Raw genomic sequence first — 22,899 nt, forward strand, 5'->3', positions numbered from 1 at the left:
AATGGGGATTTCATCAGCACAAGCAGTTTCTGAGCTCTGGGCGCAGTATTGCGCATAAAATTTCCGATTAAAACTGCAGTGGAAGGAAAGGATGAGCTTTTTTCTGCCACCCCACTTCTTGCTACCCTCTGAAGACTGGAGAAGAGACCCTCTTAAGAATATTAGGAGGGTGGGCAGGAGAAGGACTTGACCTTGCGAAAAATGAACCTGCAGTTCATTCATTTTCAGCTTTGTATTCTTGTTATTTAAAAAAGGCACCTAGACATTCTGTTGTTGCACCCATAACATTAACATAGGTTTAAGGTGCCATTTAGCACCTAGCTTTCATTTCTCAGTTTCTAACACTGATTACAACCTTCCAGGTCCAGGAATATTTTTTTTTCTGCCTCACAACTGCCTCCTTAGGGGCAACTCAGTCTCATAAGGAGCATTTACCAGCTCCTGGATCCAGACAGTCATTCCATCACTGAGCCAAGAGAAGCAAAGGTCAAGCATGCAGGTGGCAGGCTGTATGTGCTAATAATATTGTACACTCTCATGCCTCAACAACTAAAATTCATCCAAGAAGGACAAGACTTAGCTCTGGACACCCCTGTAGACCTGGGGAAGTTTGACTATTGCAATTTGCCACACAGGGGTAATATATCCAATAACACTGTAGGGGAGGAAAAGCTTAAGTCTCACCCGAGGTCCTGATTTGAATGGGAAGTGGGGTGGGCACACTTGGTTTTTATTTTATCTTTAAACCCAATAGTCCAAGAGGAAGTTTCAAAAAATGCATGTCATGATACAAAAGTTTTGGCCATCTTGACATCTTACAAAGTTGTGGCATTTCCAAAATTGCCTGTCTTATGCGCAACTGCGAGAACATTTAGTAAGGCAACCCCAAAACTCTTTCCTTGGACTAATAATGAGATCATGAGGTACATGGATGTAACAAGCTGTACTGGTTGGGTGCATAATGTGCAGACTATCCAATCTGACAGACTTTGTTGGATTTAAGCCCCTTTCTGGTCCCCCCAAAAACTGGTAGAGAGGACCATTAATTACATCATAAGGTACATGCAAATGTGGAACTCTGCAGCAACAAGGATCTGAATAACTCTGCATAAAGTAAATAGCAATCTCCCAGTGCCACCCTCTGAAATGTACTTGGGAAATAACAGAACAACTGCAACGAATTGACTCCAGCTCCCAACACCTGAGGCTAAACCAGAAGGGTATGATTGCTCTATCAGAAAGTTCTTAAGATTAAACAGGAACATGCCTCTTAACTTTTCCTCAAAACAAAAGAGTTTACAAGAACAGTAAAGTGGGTCTTGTTCCCAAAACCTGATTAGAAACCAGGTGGAAGCAGATACAGAAAATCCTTTTCACCAAGAAGAGTCTGACAGTACCACCAACTGCTCTTCCACTTTGGTTAAAACATATAAAATCAGAAGGATATAGTTGTTGTTGTTTTAAAAAAAATCAGTAATCTACAAGAGCTTCTTGCAATGTAGATGGAAATGTTGCCTAAGTGAATTGTAATGTTTCCTCTTACAAGTATTACTGAATTTTATTACTCTATAGTTTTATCACTGTTAATATTTTAGGCAGATTCTGCCATTTTCTTTTCTTTAAGACTTATGTTTTAATTGGAAAGCCACCTTGGGAATCTTTTGTGAGATTGAAAGACAGGATAAAAATACCCTATATAAGATGAGGAAATTAACTTTTGGAACCAGGCCACTGTTTCTTCACAGCAAGCTATTGCCAACCATGATGGATATGGGTCAAGCAAGAAAAATCTAGCATCGTCTCCTCTCCCACAGCAAGACAGTACACTTCTTCACTGCCCCTCTTACTCATGGTGGGAAACAATAATAGGCAATTTGTAAACATCCTGCAATATTTGCCACAAATACAAAATACTGCCCAGGGAGGCAGGGGAAACAATTTAGATTGTTTTTCTAAAAACACATACACTGCAATCCCCGCTCCTTGTTGGATTATGATGTCTTTTGATTTTGCCACTATGTGAGCACCAATAGTACTTGGAAGTCAGTAAGTGAGTAATTTCTACTGAGTTGCCTCATCAGTAATCTGTACAAGCTAGCAAAATTGGCTTAGGATTTAAGACATTAAGCAACAATGACCAGATCAACCAACATATTATTTTTTTTACAACCATTGATTAAAAAGAAGCATAAGACTAGCATTTTTATGTCAAAAATGTTACAGGATTTGGGTTACAGGAATCAGTTGAATCCTTGCTTTATTTGTTGTTGTTTTTTAAATAAAGAAAATATTTGGGCTATGCTTAGTCAATCAATTAAATTAAAAACATATTGATCCACTGCAAAGGCACACCAGATTAATGAGGCAGATTTTTAATTTAATTTTTAACACAAGCTATCAGTGACAAATCAAATGACAAGAAACACTTTAAAAGAGTTGTTCTCTCTGTGTAAGAAAGCAACAGCTTATTCTGTGTGCTTCAAATTATGGCTTTTCTTCCTGTACAACTATTTTCTCATATACAAATTTATATCAGTCTGCTAAGACTTTATCAATCAAGTGATAGCCCTAGAAAATATTTTTTTAAAAAAATGAGGAAAGGTTACAGAGTTGCCTTCCTATTTTAGCTATTCTTTCCTTAAAACTATTGATCTTTTACATAACACGTTTTGAAAGGAATGATGGCACATGTACATACTTCGTAGTGACTAACCAGAAAAACATCAGGAACCCTTTTAGTGAATTCCAAGCACACGTTTGCCCTAACAATTGTACTATAAATATTACTGCTGTTGAAAAAGAACTATATTGTATTTCAGAAGTTCAGGTTGCCATTCATCAGAAAAATGCATAACAGCAGCAGTCCATAACATGTCATTACTTTAACAAGTAATGCCAGTTTTTACAACAGAAAATAAATGTTTTAATCTGTCATGAGATGTCTGTCTGTCTGTCTGTCTCTCTCTCTCTCTCTCACACACACACACTTCCATGCTATATAGTGCAAACATTTAAACTAAACATCAAGTTATATTTTATCTGAAGGAGCTTAGAGCTAAATATAACTGGGATAAAAACATATTTAGCCTGTGAAGTTTAACCTTTTGCATGTGGTCAAAAGAAAAGAAAATAAACAAAACAACAAAGATCTGAAAATCAACAGGGGACAGTGACACTGTAGGAAAGTATTTTATTGCCGTTATTAATACCACACACAATCAAGTAGCCTCAAGGTTGTGTCATAGTGCAATAAACATAAAAACTGGGGGGGAGAGACACTGCCTAAATCCCTTTTCTACTAAATTACTCCACATCCAGAGGAAGGCTTTTAAGCGTCTGGTAAGAGAAAGACATAGGGATGCACAAGGGTCAGAGAGGTTAAAGTCTTTCCAAGACTAAAAGATAATGAAGGAGAAACATGAGTATGAAAGAAAGTATCTGGGCTGTCTATGAACTTACATAAAAATGCACAGAAGTCTTCTACCTTATCCCCCACTCGACTCAAGGAAGAATAAACAGAACCTTAGAAACTGGGATTCCAATGGCAAGGAAAGACACTGATGATGTCTTCTACAGCAGCCTTTAATTTCATATAAGCGAAGATGAATTGAACATTTCTGCCCGGTTCGTGAAAAGCAGCAGCAAGCATTACCTCACTTCATCTTCATTAGAAGCCAATCAGGGTGAAATGATCAAAACATTGGGGAGGGGAGAGTAGGAGAACAGGGGAATATGGTTTATAACCAACTAGGCCAAGGTTTGTAATGTATTGGGGGGGGGGGAGGGAGAAAGAGACTGAAGCAGCTGCTCTGGACTGATACAGACACAGACACACAGAATAGATACATACAAGTCACTTATTTTTCTATTTCCCCAGAGGGGGTGGGGAACCACATGTCATAGACATAATTATGCAGTACTGTAGTGGAAATGGCAAGAGGTTGAAATGGACACTTTTAAAATGTGACATCCTCTCCTTCTCAGGCACTTTCTTGGAAAGGCAGAAACAAGAGAAAACCAGGGTGGTGAAAGGCAGAATGAAATGAAATGTAGCAAAATGAAATAGGGGAAACACAGACAGTGGACAATGGAAGGAAGGAGACGGTGTGGGTTTTTTTCCAACCAAAAAGAGAGGCTTGAGGCAGGCCTGGGATACATATTGGAGACATTACAGAAAAAGGAGTGGGTGGGAGGTATGATATACAGTATTTCTTTGCTACAAAGAAGATGCTGCTAATCATACAAAAGCCTACAGACTTGTTCTCTCTACATGTTTTGAGTGAGGGGCAGGAAAGGGGGAAGTTGCTTGACCACCTCCTCTTTTGGAGAACTTAAGACAGTAATAATGAAGGAGAGCAATTGGTGCTTTACTTCTCAATAAAGCATTTCTCTCGCTAACTGGAAGGAAAAAGATAATTTACTTTGTGCATATGGAATAGGGGTAATTAGGACAAGGAAGGTAAATGCTAATAGGACAGCGACACTAGCAATAGCAGAGCAACCTGGGAGAAATTGGATTCAAAAATAGGTCTGATGGTTCCATGTACTGTATTTAAACAATGAAAATAGAAGGCTAAGCAACAAGAATAAGGAGTATGATGGGAACAATGCAAAAATCTCAAGGGGGTGGCCTTTTGTTTTAAGGAAGAGAAATATATCTGGCTGAGTCAGTAGTATGGTGCAATGAAGAAGTTACTGGTGATGATGAAAACCAGCACACCAAGAGCACAGAAGACAGAAAAAATATATAAAAAATAAATTTAAAAGAATTGTCCAGTAGCACCTTAGAGACCAACTAATTTTGTTCTTGGTATGAGCTTTCGTGTGCATGCACACTTCTTCAGAAGACAGAGAAATGACTGAGTTAAGATAGGACACTTGATGGCTGTGGTATATTATATGGAGGATTTTCTCAGGAAGTGGGAACCAAACACTGAGTTCTACATGATGAATTTCCAATACAGAACCACTTGGGTGTAAGAATCTATACACGTGTATTAGCCATTACAAATATACAATGTTTCCTTCATTAGCATGACATGAGAGTTCCATGCGATAAAACAGTCTATCCATCACACACACACACACACACAGAGAGAGAGAGAGAGAGAGAGAGTGTGTCAGTCCTATAAGACCTATAAGTGATAATCATATAGAAAGGTGGTCACATCTGAGGCAGTCCTTGCTATAATTATCCTAACAAGAGCTTTGGCTCAGAGTGATGGAATTATTATAGGGAATATTTGCTATATTGGGAAGAGTGTGTGTAGCTAAATTTGAGAGTGGTACCATTTCTTTTATAAAGTGGATCTTTCACGGAGGACAAAACTTTAGTTGATGAGGTCAGGTTACTGATGAGCACAATAAAGCACCCAAACAGCATTTCTGACGGCCTATATTTTGAGAAACTATGGAGGACAAAGGACTTATTGAGAGGATTAAGAACTTTCGGAAGGACACTGTGCAGAGGGTTTGCCTACTGCAGAGTGTCAGGGCCAGCGACTAAAAGGCTGTGGAAAGGGTCATATATTAGTGGACATGCCCTGTTTTAGAACTAGACGCGACGCAGCTATGATAAAAGCAGAATATGGAAGCTATTGCTTGGGTGGGTCAGTGATGTTGTAGCAAAAACTAGTTTAGAGGGGGCGTCTGCCACAGGAAGTTGAACAGGCAACAGCAGTATTTTTGTTGTGGTGATGTGGGAGGTCCTAAAACAGGAGATGTGCTGCATGAGGAAAGAGTGTCTGCCATATAAGTGCATCTCCAAGGAACAGAAGCCATTTGGTCCAGGTGCTTCAACATACGGCACTGAAGCACACAAAGCCACTAACATGGGTCAGAATCAACACCTCACAGAGCACTGAAGGATCGGGGGTTCAAGACCCACCTTTTCCCCTTCCCAATCAAGAAAGGTGGTGAGAGGGCAATAACAGGATGGTCATGAGGTTTTTTTAAGGAGAGGCCAGATGGTCATCTGTCATGGTTGCTTTAGCAGAGATTCCTGCATTGCAGGGGGTTGGACTAGAAGACCCTAGGGGTCCCTTCTAACTCTCCAATTCTACTGAAGGCCGGGATGGTGGAACTGGTGGTTGAAGGGATGGCAGCCTGGCAAGCAGAGGAATGGATGGTGAAGAATTAAGCACAAGGAGCAGAGGGGGCTGTGGTGAAGAGGAGAAATATTTGCCCTAGAACTGGGCAAAAAAAGGGAACGAAGAAGATGAGGTGGGGAGGACTCCTTAGCGCAAGGACTTATTTTGCCAGCATGGAAACGGGCTAAACAGAAATGATTTTTTTTTGGGGGGGGGGTGGTTAGCTGGAACCTCGGGAGCATCCTGGCTGGAACCACCCCCACCCAATGAAACCGGTGGGGGTGGGGGTGGCTGGTTTAAGGAGGGTGTCCTGCCTCCTGGGCAATAAAGCATCATGGTGGGCAACGCGCGGGAGGGGGGGGGGGAAGGCGAGAGCAGGGCTTCGTAGTGAAGGGGGGCGGCAGCTGTGTTTGAAGAGGGGGGGACACTTTGAGGAGTGGGGAAGGGGGCTGGGGAGCGTGTGGAGGAAGAGAAGCGCTTTTACCTGTGGGAGGAAGGGCAGGCGCGGGTCTCTCGCTCTCCAGCTTCGGCGTGTCAAATCCTCGTCGCGGGGGGGGGGGGCGCCCAGCAGGGTTGGGTTGGGTGGGGGGGGATCGGGAGGTGAAGGGGGTGAGGGAGTTCCTCTTCAGCGCCGGTCAGCGAGACATGCGCGCCCGACACTCCTCTTCTTCTTCTTCTTCCTCCTCCTCCTCCTCCTTCCACCCTCCCTCGGCGGTGACTTCTCCAGCTGCTGCTGCTGCTGCTTCCTCCACCGCCGCCGCCGCCTGAAGAAAAGTAAACCCGCCGCCGCGCGCCCGCGCGCGTTCCCGACTGGGCCAATTAAGCCCGGAGTTCGAAGCGAGGAGGGGGGGGGAGAAGAGGAGGAGGAGGAGGCGCGCTTTGGGTTGCTGGCTTCGCAGAATGACGGAGCGAGGCGAACTCGCTGAGGAGCCGGGAGCGAGTGAAGGCTTCGGAGACGTGGGGGCGGGAGGGGAATGAGAGAGAGAAAGGGAAAGAGAGAATGCGCCTGCGCGCGCGGCCGCAGGGCGGGGGCAGGGGAAGCACGAGTTTTAAAGGGAAAGGGAGGCTGAGGGGAGGAGGAGGAGGCTGGGCAGCGCAGGAGAAAGGAAAAGGGAGCGAGGTGCTCAGTGGGCAGAGCCGCGGTGAGCGGCAGGGAAGGGGCGTGGCCAGGAGGCCGCCGACTCCCCGGCGTCGGGCTGAGGGCGGTTGGGAAGCCTGGTGCGCGAGGGCGCCAGTTTAAGGGCTGAGGGGGCGCTTGGTTGCTTGACTTCCAGTTGCAACAGTCCTCTTCCAGGAGCCGTCGGGCTGCTGCACGTTTCTCTCAGCCTCTCTCTCTCACCGATGAAAATATTTAACAACAACAACAACCCCGTCCATCTGAACGGGTTGCCTCAGCCACTCTGGGTGGCCTCTGTTCTAGAAATAAAATTTGCTCCTTTCCCTGTATGAGGTTCACCAAGGAGCCCGTATAGAGACCACTAAGGTTTTCTACCGGTCGGAGAAGAACAGAGAGCGGGCTACATCACCACCAACATATATACTGTATATAGTGTGTGTGTGTGTGTGTGTGTGTGTGTGTGTGTGTATATATATATATATATATACACAAACAAAAATAAAATAAGAAACATTAAAAAAAAGTTTCTGCCTTCAGGTCACTTCTAAAGGTTTTATTGTTACTCCTTGGCTCTGTGGGCACATAAATCCATATACCCTCCCAACAGTTCTCAGGTGAAAATAGGAACGTCCATTTCTCTGAGGAAAATTAAAGAGACGTCCTGAGGAAAAGCGAGACATTCCAGAATCGAATCAGAAACGGGGCTGTCCCTAGGAAATAGGGACACTTGAGGATCCACTGTCTATCTGTCCCTGAGGTGTGGAAGGGGGTCTGATCCTGATGGCTCCCTTGTCCCCATTGTTCTTGATGTAGATCAGTGGTTCCCAACCTTTTTTTTGGCCATGGCTCACCTAAGCATCTCTAAAATCCTGACACCCCCCCTGACATATAATTCTTATTATTCAAAAAGTGAACTCCTATTCACATGGAGGAAGCCTAAAAGGCCATTAACTTGGTCTAGTTTCCAAAGAAAATGGCATCTATGAAAGTGAAACATAAAAGGACGAAAGGATAGTTGAAGTACCGAGGAAGAAATCACCAAGAAATTGTTAATAATAATAATATGAAAAAATAGCAAATAAAGCTTCAAAACATGCAACAGGGAACTGAATGCATAAATATAAAGTAATTTTATTTTATTATATTTATAAAATGCATAAATATAAAATAATTTTAATGGAAGCTTTTTCTGTAACACTTTGGTTATTTTAATTACAATTAAAGTACCTAACAAATTCAAAATACAATTTGAGCTCACCTCAAGATAAATAGAACCATAAGAAATGCAAAAAACAACAACACCCCACTGTTAATAAGTCATTCTCGAATTGCCCCCCTTAAACATCAAATTGCCCCCTTGTGGCGCGTGTGCCCCACGTTGGGAACCACGGATGTAGATCTTCCCTGGCAGCTGAGGGGGAAGCCGTTTTCAGGTCTGCCTCAGATGTCAAAATGTATCCGGCCAGCCCTTGGGGCGCTTTAGTGCTCTTTGGGTGAAATAGTGAGGGCCCTCCGTGTTGTGCTGCCAGGAAAGAGACAACCAAGTACTATATAGGCAGCAGTGGCAATTTCTGCTCGCTCAGTAACTCTGCGAGGCGGACCTCTCCCTGCCTTGCTGCCCAGAGAGCAGAGGATCATTAGGCAGTGTTTGCTCCTTGCAGCCATTTTTTTTGGTCCCTTCCTCCCCAGTATGCAGCCCAGAGATCAAGGGCAAGTGGGCAAGAAGTGGTGTGGAGATTTGGTTCAGTTTCCCTTGCAGTGCTGCCTTTAATGAGGACACAGACAAGACAGGGAAGGAGGAAGAGGCTGATCCTTGTGGGAACTGTTGATGCCCCTGAATAATTGTCTTCACCCTTACTTAGTAGCATGCCAAGGCTGGTTGGGCAAGTAACGGTGGCCAGCAATGGCAGTTGTTGCTTCTGATTTCTTGCCACACGTGGAGAGGCTCTATCAGCTTGTCCAAACTCTCTGGTACAGTAGGGAGGATGGGGCCCAGCGTGAGCAAGCAGAAGCTTTTGCTGCTGCAGGATCATCTATCTACCTGTTCTGCTCTCCCACCCTCTCTTTCTTTGTGGGTGGCACGATAGGGAGAGTTGGGCCCCATCAGCGGCGTAGCAAGGGGGGGAGCGGAGGGGCGGCCTGCTCCTAGCTCCGTCTTTTGGGGGGCAGTGCGAGCACCGCTGCCGACACCCCGCCACGTAGTGCGCTTGCACAGTGTCTCTATGTAGCGACGCACGCGTCGTACGTAGCGACGCTGTGCATGCGCACTATGTTGCAATGCCCCGCCCCCTACGCCACTGGGCCCCATATCTCCACCAGTGCACCACCCAGAGAGTACACAAGTGGGAACATGAGAATATGAGGTGGCTACACCTTGCACAACCACAGATTGTGCTCACTTGCCTATCACTTTTGTTTTCTGGTACTGTAGTGTAAACCGTTTTGAGGTCCCCTCCCCCACAATCAAGAGGTATAGAAATGTTATTAAGTAAATAATCAAAAATGGGGGTTGTGCCACCCTAGAGAAAAAGGGTAAGGAAATGAGCAGAGGCCCCTCTCTCTGATGCACCACCCTGCATTTTGCAGATTCTCCAAGTGTCTTTATTTTCTAGGGATAGTCCTAGCTGTCCCGGTTTCCGATTTGATCCCAGAAAGTCCCGCTTTTCCTTATTTTCCTATTTTCATTGGAGAAATGTTGGAGGGTATGGAGTTATGCAACCCCCTCCCCCGATCCAAGGAGATAAGTATGGTAACAATTAAATCTTTAAAAGACACCTGAAGGCAGTCTTGTATAGGAAAGTTTTTTAATGTTTAATATTTTTTAAATGTTTTTATATATGATAGAAGCCGCCCAGAGTATTTTTATCGGGAAAATGTTGGAGGGTATGCTTTTGAGTCAGAGTAGGATAAGTGATGGTGTTGTGCCTGGCACAGAACAGCCCCCCTACTCATCCAGGAAAGCCCCCAACATCCCAAGTGGGCCTTCTTGAAGATCAGGCCTGAAGGTAGCTGTGCCACAGTGCTGACCCCTGACACCAATATTGGGAAAGGAAAGCAGTGAAGAATAATTGGGCAGAATGGAACGTCAGTCCACCTACCTTGAGATGAACTCTTTCTATGCAGGCCATCTCTATCTTCATATTTGCAAGAGGTAAGAACCATTTTGTTCCACACATGTTCAGCTTCATGGAAAATCAGTGATGGAAAAGATGATTGTTAGTTACTTCTTCCCTGAGGACAAAATATAATGTCTGAATTAGACTACAGAACTTTTGTTGACTGAATGGATAAACAGTTGAAATGCAGAATAAACTAGGCAGAGTCAGTTTTCAGAAACCCCAACCAAAATTAAGCAGGTGGCTGAAAGCCCCAGATGCAAGACAAAGGCAACATGGACAAGAGGACAGACTGTTAGGTGTGGGCATCTGAGACTTGCTGGATGGCACTGGGCAAACCTCTTGTGTCTCAACTTAAGTTTGCCATCTGTTTGGATATTTGTTTTTTATAGCCTAGGCTGTTGTGCACGGAAGTTTGCAAAATATTAAGATTATTTTGTAAGTTATTGTGTTGAATTCTATGGGTGTCATAAATATTTTAAATATGTACATGCAAATTTTACTCTTGTCTGGAACTAGAATGGTCATTCTTCCTGATTCAGCTCTTTTTTCTCAGGGATTCCAGAAGATTTAACTAGCATGGGAGAGATGTGTTGCTTGACTGCACCCCCCCCCAACTCACACTAAAGGGCTTTAGAGGCTGCCGTATCATGTGTTGCAGCTGGTAAGCTTAATTTTGAACTTATTAATACAACAGTACAGTGATGCTTTCCTACTATATTTCTAACCAAAATAATACTCTGTTTTCAAAAACACTGTTGGACAGGCTATTATAAAGTCAGCACAGCATACTGCAGGCAGAACCTTTAGAATTACAGTACCATAATAGCGGGGATGGGTTTGGTGGTGATCCTTGTTGGGAGACAAGTGTATTACAAGTGTATTTTTACTGTGATATGTTTGAAGTATATTTTTGATTTTTTAAAAAACATCACTTTACTCAATAAGTGTCACTGCTAACAGTAGAGCATTGGAGAACAATATTTTAGTGCATGACTATAAATAGAAATAAACAGAAGAAGTACCTTCTATTAAAAAAAAAAGATTCCCCACCAAAAGTACTGTAATTAGTATCTAATTTCCACTGGGAAGAAGAATCTTTAAGCAAAGCATAGGGAATTTAAATAATGTAAAGGTGTACAGAAATGTTGTGTTTGACTTCATAATTTGTTCAGAAGCACTGAAATCTGAGATTATGCTTCTTCACAAAATTTGTCAAAAACATTAATTATCCAAAAATGCAAACATGACAAGGGCTGTTCAACATCATAGTAATCGTTCTCAGTTTTCTTTTCAAGCATCTTCTGCTGCTCCTCCTCTCCTTTTCCAGAAAGCAGTTTCACAATCAAGTATTATTTAAGTGGAACCACAATGGGGAGGGAGAGTTACCCCTGAATAACAATGTGAAATCAGTAAGCTTCACAGTTTTCAAGTGTTATACAAAGTAAGCAGCATCCTAAAGAATAAAGATAAAATATATTAAGGATGAAGTGGGTGGAATGAATAACATGCTTTGATGGATTCACCAAAATTCTGGCGTATAAAATAAATCAATATTTAGTGTCAAGAAATCAGTAAAATAGTGGGGCAAAAAGTAGAACCTTCTCCATACTTGGCACCCTTACCTTTTAAGTATAACTGGATAATTTGTCTTCAGACTATTAGCTATCCCTTAATCAAGTACAGGAACTTAAAGTTCTCCCCTCTCTGAGCAGAAGGAAGACAGAAATACAAAAATCCTTAGAGGAATGCATTGTCTTTAGATATTTTTGTTTATATTTTTGTAACTTGAAGTACATGATCAAAGCTCTTGGTTAAAATACAGTACTTATATTTGTCTATCTTGTTGTGAAGAATGGTTGATTACAGTTGTGTATCATCCTATATGATGCTGTGTTTCAGAGGAAACTGATTATGCATGGTTGAGGGCTGAGGACAATGGTTTTGGAACAAAAGAAACCTGAGAAAAAAGACAGATCTAATCTGTGAAGAAGCATATAAAAATACAAACTTCTAAAGGCCTAGATGTTTCTTGTCATCAAGTCTGAGAAAGTTGGTTTATTTCCTTTACCACATCCTTCTTTCATGCCTGCTGTTATGTTGCAAGTTACTACACAATGCTGTTTGGGACCCCTGCGTGGGACATTAGGTTAGGTGATATACATGTGGGGGCAGATTTAAGCTGGTTGGTAGAATGTGGTATATCTTAAAAAACCACGGGGAATAGTAATGAGTAGATGGCAGGAATTTGTGTTATTAATTGTATATACCAGGTGTGGGGAGCCTTTGGTTTTCCAGACAACAGCTTCCTGACTATTGGCCATGCTTACTGTGTCTGATGGGAGTAGTAGTTCAGCAACATCTGGAGGGCCAAAGGTGCCTCACACCTGGCCTATGGTATATCAGAGAAGAAGACATCAAAATGGATTATACTGGTCAGGATGGAAAAAAATGGAAAAACCCTCTTGAATGAAACCCAAAGTGCATTATGAACTTTGGAGAAAATTAACTTTTTATATGCTAATATCTCCTAAGTCTTATGCCTGGGATAGGATAAAAATAGTAAGTAAATTAAAGCACAAACAATGTAATTTGCTAATTACAAGTGAAGATACCAAAAGTAATCTTAATTGTTTCCCATACAAATCAAGTGGTAGTGGATCCATAGAATTAGTCTGTTCCTTGCTTCTTAGAGCAAATGGGAGAGGCACCTGTTCACAGTTATTTTCAGCCTGCTCTCCCCTCCCCCAAATACCCATCTTTATATATATACATACATACATACACCCATACCCACTTTATAGGTAAACAGAATTGTAAATCGCTCCTTAGCCTTCCTAGCATCAGCAGGAGATGCGAGATTGAAGAAGTGGTTTGGTGGAATTGGCTTCCACACCACATTTCTGCCTTGAACTCAGTTTGTGACTTTCAACGAGTTGCATATCTCCATCTTGTTCAGCATTCTGTTTCCAGCCAAATACCAGAGTGCTTACAAGTAGGGCACGAGAGCCATAGTATTTCCCTGTTAAACCAGAAACTGGTATTCAGGGGTATACTGCATCTGCACATGGAGGTTCTGTTTAATACAGTTGATAGGAAAGATTTGCATAAGTGGTGCAGACAGGCAGAAGGAGCTCTGGATAGGTCAGGGAGAAGTGAGTGAAGCTGCGATGGGATTAGCTTTAGAAGATTATCAAGATTTATGCAATCCTAATTCTTTTGGAGTCATTAGCTTCTACTTGTAATTATCTAACTAGTTAGATAATACATACCTATTTGACTGACACCAGCTACTCCTCCAGCCTGTAACCACTGAGCCCAAGTTTATTTTTCCTTTTGAGAAAACAAATACAACTTGCTTTTGAAAATGTTTCAACTCTATGAATCTTCCCACTTTGATTGGATTGCTTTGCTTGTCCAAATGCAGTGGAGATCAGCTAAATGGCTTGCTATGTTACGTTTCCCATGAGTTGAAGGATCACAAAACTATAAGTATCACAGCTGCTTCTGCTTACTGAGGCCAGTAATGAGCCAGAAATTGGCCAGGAATTCTAATATTGTGGATTGGTCAGCATACAGAGAGTAAGACAAACAGAAAAACTGGATACTGTACACATTTCCTCCCCTCTCTTCATACAGAGAGGGGAGGCTAATAGAAAGATGGCTAACTTCACCTTGGATCTAATCTAACTGAAGTAAATATAGAGATCCCCCATTTTCTTCAAGTAAGCTTTGATTTACATTCTAATTGCCACTGTAAAACATTTTATATGTGCTGTGCATAATTTGACAACACGGTTCCCAAACAAACTGAGGTAACACGTCATTTAATTTTATCTACTTTTGCTTATAAGACTATGGCTGAATTACATTATCCAAGAATAAAGCTTGTAGGGCTGCGCTTTCTTTTAGATGTGGTCCTTTTTAATTTCAATAACAAGTGAGAGATACGGTAAATGTTATATCATCGTTTTAGTTTTTCACACCTTTTTACTTCTGTATAAGTGGGAATTTCTGAAACAGATGCATCTACCTGCTCAAGCTTTAAAATACTCAGAGAGCATTTAAGGTGCATGTTGGTATTACCATGTTTCCCCCAAAATAAGACACTGTCTTATATTTATTTTTCCTCAAAAAGACACACTATGGCTTATTTTCAGGGGATGTCTTGTTTTTTATTATGCGTCCAACCTCGCCTCTTCCTTGGCACCTCCCCGAACTGCGCCTATCACTATGTCTTATTTTCGGGGTATGGCTTATATTGACCAAATGCTTAGAAATCCTGCTATGGCTTATTTTATGGGTATGTCTTATTTTCAGGGAAACAGGGTAGATTGTTAGTGTTTCTGTTGGCGTTGTTATTCTTGAATCTGAGTTGCATCTGAGTACTAAAGGAACTGACATATATTTACTCAGTGCTGGTATCAATTTTGAGGGGGGGGGGCTCAGTAATATTATTGTAATCTTCACCAAAGAGAGCTTATCAGGAAATGGGGTGGGTGGGCTGTTCTGGCTGCCTAGTACTCAACCTGGTGCGGAAAAAAGTGCAAGATGAGGCAGTTGTGGTATCCCCCACTAATTCTACTGAGCCCTGATGTTATTACGGTATGTACCGTACTTTAGGAACAGGGCCCAGAAGCATTGAAGGGAATAAAGGTGGTGGTAGCTGTAGTCACCTTGCCCAGTGCTACTCATAAGGAAAGATGAGCCCTACTGGATCAAGCCAATGACCCATTTAGTCCAGCAGCCTATTATCACAGTGGCCAACCAGATAGGGAGCCTGCAAACCACCTACTCTCAGCAGCCAGAAGCCTCATTCATATCGAGACACTGGAGAGAGACCTGCCAGGAGTGAACATGGAACAATGGTACCGAATAGTATGGGAAGCAGCCTTACTAGAAAAGCTAACCAATAGATTGAAAGTGACAGTGGGACAAATGGAGGAGGATGCCTTCACCCCACTATGGCTTCCCTTTATCACGTACACAGCCCAACAGGACAACAAGAACCCACCAACAGCATACGAAACAATCTGGCTAACTTGACCCAACAACTCCCCACCCCACGCTAACAAATCTCACTGCAGCCAACTAAACACAACTAACCATGCCCTGGGGTCCCCACCAAACCACTTTCACTATCAAGGTAACATAATGCAGTGTTTCTCAACCAGTGTGCCTCCAGATGTTTTGGGACTACAACTCCCATCATTCCTGACCACTGGTCTTGCTAGCTAGGGATGATGGGAGTTGTAGTCCCAAAACATCTGGAGGCACACTGGTTGAGAAACACTGACATAATGAACAAACAGAAAAAGAACCTACCCAAATGACGCTGACATTTTCCTCTCCTTTTTCTTCTTCCCCAACGTTATTCTGTATACAACACTAATATCTCACATCATATGTAACCGATATATGAAAAAGACTTTACAATCCGAGAAAAGTGACACTGCGCGTACTTTTGTAAACAAAGAAAGTCTTCAATAATTTTTTTAAAAAGAACATAGTCATCATGGTCAGTAGTGCCAAGCCCTAAACATGTTTACTGTTTACCTTTTTTAAATGAAAGCATGTCAGTATCAGCTGCAGCAGGAGTAGGAAAAGTTCAAAAAGTTGTTAAAATAATTTGAGAATGGCCTAGAATTGATCTTTTGAAAATTGAGAATTTAATTTGTCACTTTTCTTTTTTGTTGTATTCATTTCAAAGAGCCTTTTTGTTCAGCCACACAGCTGAAGAGCTCTACAGAGCTAAGGTGTGCTCCACAATAAGGCCTTTAAGGAAATATGCAACATGCGGTAAAACCACAGGCTCCAGTAACATAGCGTTTTGAATATATTTTTGTGGCAGAATAACAGCACGGAACTATCAGATGAGCTAATAAATTAGTTTGTAGTAGAAAGCTCTTCACATACATGCCCACATGCCAAATCCAAGATTGGGAAAGGCTAGCTCAAATAACCTTGTTGTGGCTTCAGTTAGAGATTATTGACACACAAAATTTGTAATCTTATTGTACTTTGAGGCCTTCTACCTACAATGGCAAAGTCATCACTGAATCTCTTGCTATTGCTGAACTAAAACGGGAAAACAGTTTGTGGATATTTCATAACCTGCAAAATCTTTCCTTGGCAGTGTCCCACTTCTTTGCAAAAGGCTGCAGAAATGTTTTTGTTTGTTTGTTTGTTTGCAAGGAGTCTGATGTTTGGGAATAAAGTGTCCCTGCTGCTAAGGCAAAAGGGAAAGTGCTCCTTCACTTCGGCCCAATCACACATTCTTATCTAGGTATATTCATTCAGCTATGCATCTGATTATGCAGTTTTCTCTATATTTTATTTCCGCTACACACAGCTAGAGGTGGACTGGGGCATAGCGCTGAAGATCAATGAAACGACTAGTGCAATGTGACTAGGGAGGAAGCATCAGCCTTGGAAATGAGGAAATGTTCCATCTTCTCCCACAGTTAGGGTGAGGGCAATGGGACACTTTGCTTACTCTCAGTGAAAGTGACATATAGATTAGATTGGATTAGATTTAGTCAGTTTATGTTTTGCTGTGCACAAAAGAAGTCCCAAAGCAATTTGCAGGGATAGCATGCTTATGCAATAAAAATCCATTAAAATTAAACAAATACTTAAACTGTTCATATAGGCAAATTTGACTAGCCACAGGGTACAATAACATCAAGATGTTTACTATATGATCCCTCATTGGCTGGGGTCCTATAGTGAAGAAACTGTTTCAAAGCCACTGGGGTAGCATGAGACTCTTAATTTTAGGGTCATGGATTTGAGCCCCTTGTTGGGCAAAAATATTCCTGTATTGCAGGGGGTTGGACTAGGTGGCCCTTGTGGTCCCTACAATTCTATTATTCTAAGTAGGACAGAATTGCACCACTGCATCTGTACATCAGGAGACAAATAGATGCAAACATTTGTAGGAGTGGAAGGTAGGTTTTTGGAGTGTGAATATTTTAGCATCCTCTGAAACAGGAACATTTGTAGTAACAATCAAACTTTGCAAAGTGTTCAGCATATCACAGCTCCTTAAACTTATCTTTGTCATTTTGCACATTCAGAAGGAACAACCATCAAACTCCCAGAGAACAAATCTGGCTGCTTTGCAACAAAGCAAAGATACAGATTTAAGAAAGAAATAGACATGAATTATGATTTTACACTTTGCTTTATTTGCTTGCACTGCTCAAGACACACACAGTGGACATGTACCGTATGAAAGTATTTAAGCCGTCTCTGACATTGGTTTTCAGAAGCAGGGAGAGAATGGTTTAAATCTGCTTCCTCTACAGATGTTGGCAAGACCTTACTTCACCAGAAGTTAAGAAAATAAAGAAGAATGTAGCAAGTGACAAAAAGGCATAAATTAGTTTTCCATTTTCAGAGAGCAGATGATGGTGTGTTATAAATTTGACGTGTCTGTCACTTTGTGGACACGTTTGCTTATTTATTTTATAATAAATTACTTCTGGCATCTGGAACAGAGTTCACATTTGCTTACTGCATTGGAAAGCTGTGAACTTTACTGTTTCCAGTCGTAAAAAAATATCTACGGAAACTAGGAAACTAATATTAAGGAGAAAGATGTCATTTATGGGATCACCTGGGATTTCTGTCCTATGATTGATCTTCTTGGCTCTTAGACTGTCATCTCCTTTTAACTGATTTGCCTCTTCCCTGGGCACAATCCAATAAAAGTTAGTCATGACTAAATGCCAATGAAATAAAAGATACTGAACTTAGTCAGAACAACTTAGTCCTCTTTCTGTTGCTTTCGGTTGGATTCCATTATGGGTAACTTGCTGGATTTTCATCTATTGCCATTGCCCCATTCTTCCTTTGGTTCTTCATGTTAGGAAATATGTGAGGGTGGGGGTGGGGTGGGAGGCAAAATACATCATGCAGTATTTCAACATAAATAATAATTGTTAGCATGGAATGTTGGGAAATAGTCAAGGGAGTGTTCCCAGCAGCTGCGACTGGGAGGTGGTCCACAAGCTATTATTTATTTATACAAACATACATACATACATACAGTATATACATAGATACAGAACCATTCATGTCCATTGTGTTACAGAATTCTGTCAGTAATCAAAGAAAAACCACACAACAGATTTCTGCCCTTTTATTTATGATCACATGAAAAATGATTTTTTTTTTGTACTCTTGTATCTTCTAGAATCTGGGTTGTTTTTATTAAGTCAGTTTTTCAGGCACAGAAACATTTTTAGATGGAAAAACAAAAACGAAAAGAAACTGATCTTAATAACGATCTGGCCCATGGAACCAAAAAAAGCCCCCTCCCCCTACTTTAAGGAAAAGGAACTGAAAGTCACATAACTATCCTCTTAGTTGCCACAGCCCTCTTTTGTATTTGATGTACCATTTAAAATGACAGCAGCCAAATATTGTAAACATTTGTATTTAAAGTAACTGTCGTAAAGTTAACCACCTAGTTCAATTGCTCCCAGATGTTTCCCCCCATGGACCATTTGAAAATTGCTGAGGGTCTGGGTCACTTAATGATTGTTCTGACTGTTGTAACCATTGCAATTCCATAGAATTCAAATTGGAACACAACAAAACGCAAAGTAACAAATAAAAGAAGTGATAAAACTGCAGTTAAAAATCAATATGAACATTCAATGTGACGGATGTGCTGTTTTCTATCTTCAGCCACAAATACCCACAGCCACACGGACCTGGGTGTAGCCGGGGGGGGGGGCAGGGGAGCAACTGTCCCCCCCCCAATCAAGTAAATTAATAAAAATACTTAACTAACTGACCAAGCGCATCACAGATAGCTCAGTTCTGCCCCCACCTAACATAAAGCCTGCCCCTGGCTGTGCCCATGCACCTGAATGAAGAGATAGAATGAGTTATTATAAGATTCAGTTCTGTCTCAGCAAAGGGACTTCAGGTAGATTGACACCATAGATTTACAATACACCCAGTGCACATTTAAAGCACATGGCTTTCCCAAAATAATCCTAGGAATAGTAGTTTACCCCTCATAGAGCAAAAGTCTCAACATCCTTAGCAAACTCCAGTTCCCAGGATTCTTTGGGGGAAGCTATTTACTTTACATTTGCATTTAATGTGCTTTAAATGGACTGTAGTGAAGAGTGAGAATGAGTCAGGCCAAAAAATAAGTATGACCTGGAATTATTATAGTTAAGAAAGTCAACACATATTGGCAGTTTTGACAATCATATGCTAGAAAGGTTTTTGTTTTTGTTTTGTTTTGTTTTAAAAAAGCAAAACAGTTGGGTTTTTTAAATCTATGAATGTATAATCCACACTTTCATTGAAAATGTGGAATACAACAAGGTGGAATACAACATATAAAAACAAAATTCACAAAGATATCCCTAAAAATATCATTAAAAACATCAAATTACAATGAACACTTTAAGTAGAACTGTTTAAAACAAGTTTCAAGCAGGTTGTATTAATTACACAATGCAAGCAGTGTACAGTGGTATCTTGGTTCTCGAACTTAATCCATTCTGGGAATCTGTCCGACTCCCAGAACCATTTGAAAACCAAGGTGCAGCTTCTGATTGGCTGCAGGAGCTTCCTGCACTCAAGCGGAAGCCGCATCGGACGTCTGGTTTCCGAAAAACATTCTCAAACAGGAACACGAGCTAATTTGTTCGACAACGAAGCGGTTCGAGAACCAGGGAACCACTGTACTTTCATTTTTTTAAAAGAATAATCTTTACCTTAAAAAGTATCAGGTGGCAACAGTGTAATGAAACTCACATAGTGGGGAGCCGAGGAAGTCATCTTGAAATGTTTAGGAAATTAGATTTGGAAATGAGAATTTATGTATTTTTATGTTGTATTGTTGTATTTGTTATTTGTATTGTAGTGTTGTGTTTGAATGTATTTGTTATGTGTTATTATAAAAGGGGGGGGGGAAATTTTGAAGAAAAAAAAGAACCAGGAGGCAACAAATGCATTTTCTCGAACAGCATGCATAAACGCTTCCTGTAAAGCGATTCTGTTTAACCCCCTGGTTTAGCCATTTTCTCACAGCAATGTGAAGGGGTTAAGGCCTAGGTTTCTTCCTTACATCTACAGGAGTCACGAAACTGAACACTTATGTAGCAATTTCCAAAAGTGGCTTTGCCAGTTTTTCTCAAAAGTACAGAAGTGGGAAACAGAGGAAACAGACAACCACTCAAGTATTCATAGATAACAAATTCTAAGTAATCAGTATATGCGTCTCAAAATGACAGCTCTGCACCAAATGAGGCCATTTGTCTATTGGTGGCTATTAATTCTGATTGCTAAACGGAACCTTTGTATTCTATCGTTAAGCACCAGGACATAAAATAGGGAGGGGTGTTGCAGGACATAAAATAGGGAGGGGTGTTGCCTTCATACCTGCTTGAATGCTTCCTATAGGTATCGGGCTGGTTTCGGTTAGAAATAGGATGCTTAATTAGAAGGACCCTCAGTCTGATCCAGCAGGGTTAATCCAGCAGGGTTCCTGTTGAGAAGCTCTTAATGTAAGGTAAGGGAGCAGGATCTAAAATCTCAGCCAGGCTGAGACAAGGCTGAGTTCAAACTCAGGCAATGGAAGGAAAATATGAGTAAACTGAGTCAATGGAGACTCAGTGGATCTGTTTCCTCTTAGTTTTTGTCTTTGGAGAGGGAAGGTGGTAGGGAGATTCAGAGGCAGCCAGTAATCCAACTGTGAAGTGTGGGCAGGGAGCAAATAGTCGGTCTCTGTGGGAGAAACTTGCCAAGTTATTAGACCACAGGCTGTGAGTTGTCATATGGAACAGTTAAACAAGTTTGCAGTTGTCTATAATTGCATTTTGTACACACATACTTAAAATACATATATATATTCTGAGGGATGGTTCTACCATTCAGCCTGTAATGGAAGTGTCACTCCTATGAATACCTGAGTTCTGCAAACTAAGGAGTTCAGAAATGAAGGGCACTTTAATATTGTAGCATTTGAAACAAGCAACGTTGTTCATGGGATTGCAATGTTCTGGAATGAAGGCGGCTAGGGCTAGGGAGGAACCTGGGGTCTTCCAGATGTGGTTGAATTATAACTCCCACAATTTCTACTGGACATGCTGTCTGGGGGTGGTGGAAGTTCAGCAACATTTGAAGGACCACAGGTTTCCCACCCCTGCTTTTGGAATAAAGGCTGCCCCTTACATTAAGTTGACCTGGAACAACTTAAATTCCACAAGCTCTCTGTCCTAGAGTTTGATGTGTTCCCATCATTTTTGTTCAGGTACTTTATTTGCATAGGGTTGAAGTGTTTACAAAATAGTTCCTCAGAGCTTTTGTTCCTTGGCAGACTGGTATTTTGGATCTGTGTTTCCTATCAAAAAGACAGTAATTTACTATGTCTTGTACAGTCTTTATCACCAATACAGATTGGAACATGGCACAAAAATAACAGATGTAGCTGGCTGCGCACATTAGAGCTCAGTCATTTAAAAATGTGGCCGAGGTGTATTGTTTTTATGCATGTGCTATTGCTAAGACATCTGATAGGGATAACTTAATTCATAGTAGTCCTATTAATTACATGTTTTGTTATTAATATTCCCTGCAGTCTCGCTCAAAAACATGTGCCAATTTATCCCCTTCAGCTCTGAAGTATTTTCTTTTTAAGGAAGCAAATAGATTCAAGGTCCTAGTTTTGAATATTTGTAGCTTTGCCTCTAGTTACATATCAGACAGGCACATCTCTATTGTTTTTTCAGCGCCAATTGATGACCATCGTTTTCCAATAAGCCTTTTAAGTGGAGATCTTCATCTCAGCCTGTGCCTATATTGGATTCAATTTTGTTTCTGCATTCAAAATTGTTTTTAATTGTTTAATTAAAAAAACAAGCTATGTGTAAGGGATTACAACATATGCACTAGAAAAAAAGTTTCAGCTTGCACGACTTTTCAGAATACTGTAAAATTTAATTCAGCAACATAGAAATAATAAAAGATTAGTATTTTTTCAGAAAGAATTTTAACAGTATGGTACACAGGAAACAAAAGACTGTACACATTTTATGGTTCTAACTGTCAGTATGCATGCTTCATGTGAACTCCTTATCATTAGATTGTGACAACTGTGTTATAGATTACCTGTGATGAAATCTACAGCACCCACCAAACAAAGTGAAAAAACAGGCCAGCAAGGTCAGATTGGTACCCAAAAACAATATTCTATGGAACAGACCTAGAAGAGAAAAAGACCATCACTTGTAATTTACAGTCAATGGTTAAGGCCACTCAGCTATACCATCAATGATTTGCAGTCCGTCCTGGGCAATGGCATTTCCATTTAACAGGCCTTGGATGCCAGACCTGAATTAATTAATTAATTCAATTTGTAATTTTTCTTACCTGCCCTTTATCCAAGGTGGAAAATGCACAGCACAAACCATTTTAAAAATCCAATTAAAACAGGGTAAAACTTACCAACAAACAGCCTCTTAACCTAAACCTGCTATTTACCAGCAACAACATGACACTCAAGAGAGTTATGGACCCAGATGCCAGCTCTGTCCAGAAAGCTGCC

General features: G+C 41.2%; 1 protein-coding gene across 1 annotated transcript in view; it reads right to left on the minus strand.

Annotated features, from left to right (window-relative positions):
• Positions 1-7,068, minus strand: part of LOC118091682 (ubiquitin-conjugating enzyme E2 E2) — a 124,317-nt gene extending 117,249 nt beyond the window's left edge. The window contains exon 1 of the mRNA XM_035128878.2: positions 6,574-7,068. The gene's annotated coding sequence lies outside the window, so the exon portion shown is untranslated. The remainder of the gene's footprint in view (positions 1-6,573) is intronic.
• Positions 7,069-22,899: the final 15,831 nt, after the last annotated feature.

The sequence above is a fragment of the Zootoca vivipara genome, chromosome 12, assembly GCF_963506605.1.
Source record: "Zootoca vivipara chromosome 12, rZooViv1.1, whole genome shotgun sequence".
NCBI lineage: Eukaryota > Metazoa > Chordata > Lepidosauria > Squamata > Lacertidae > Zootoca > Zootoca vivipara.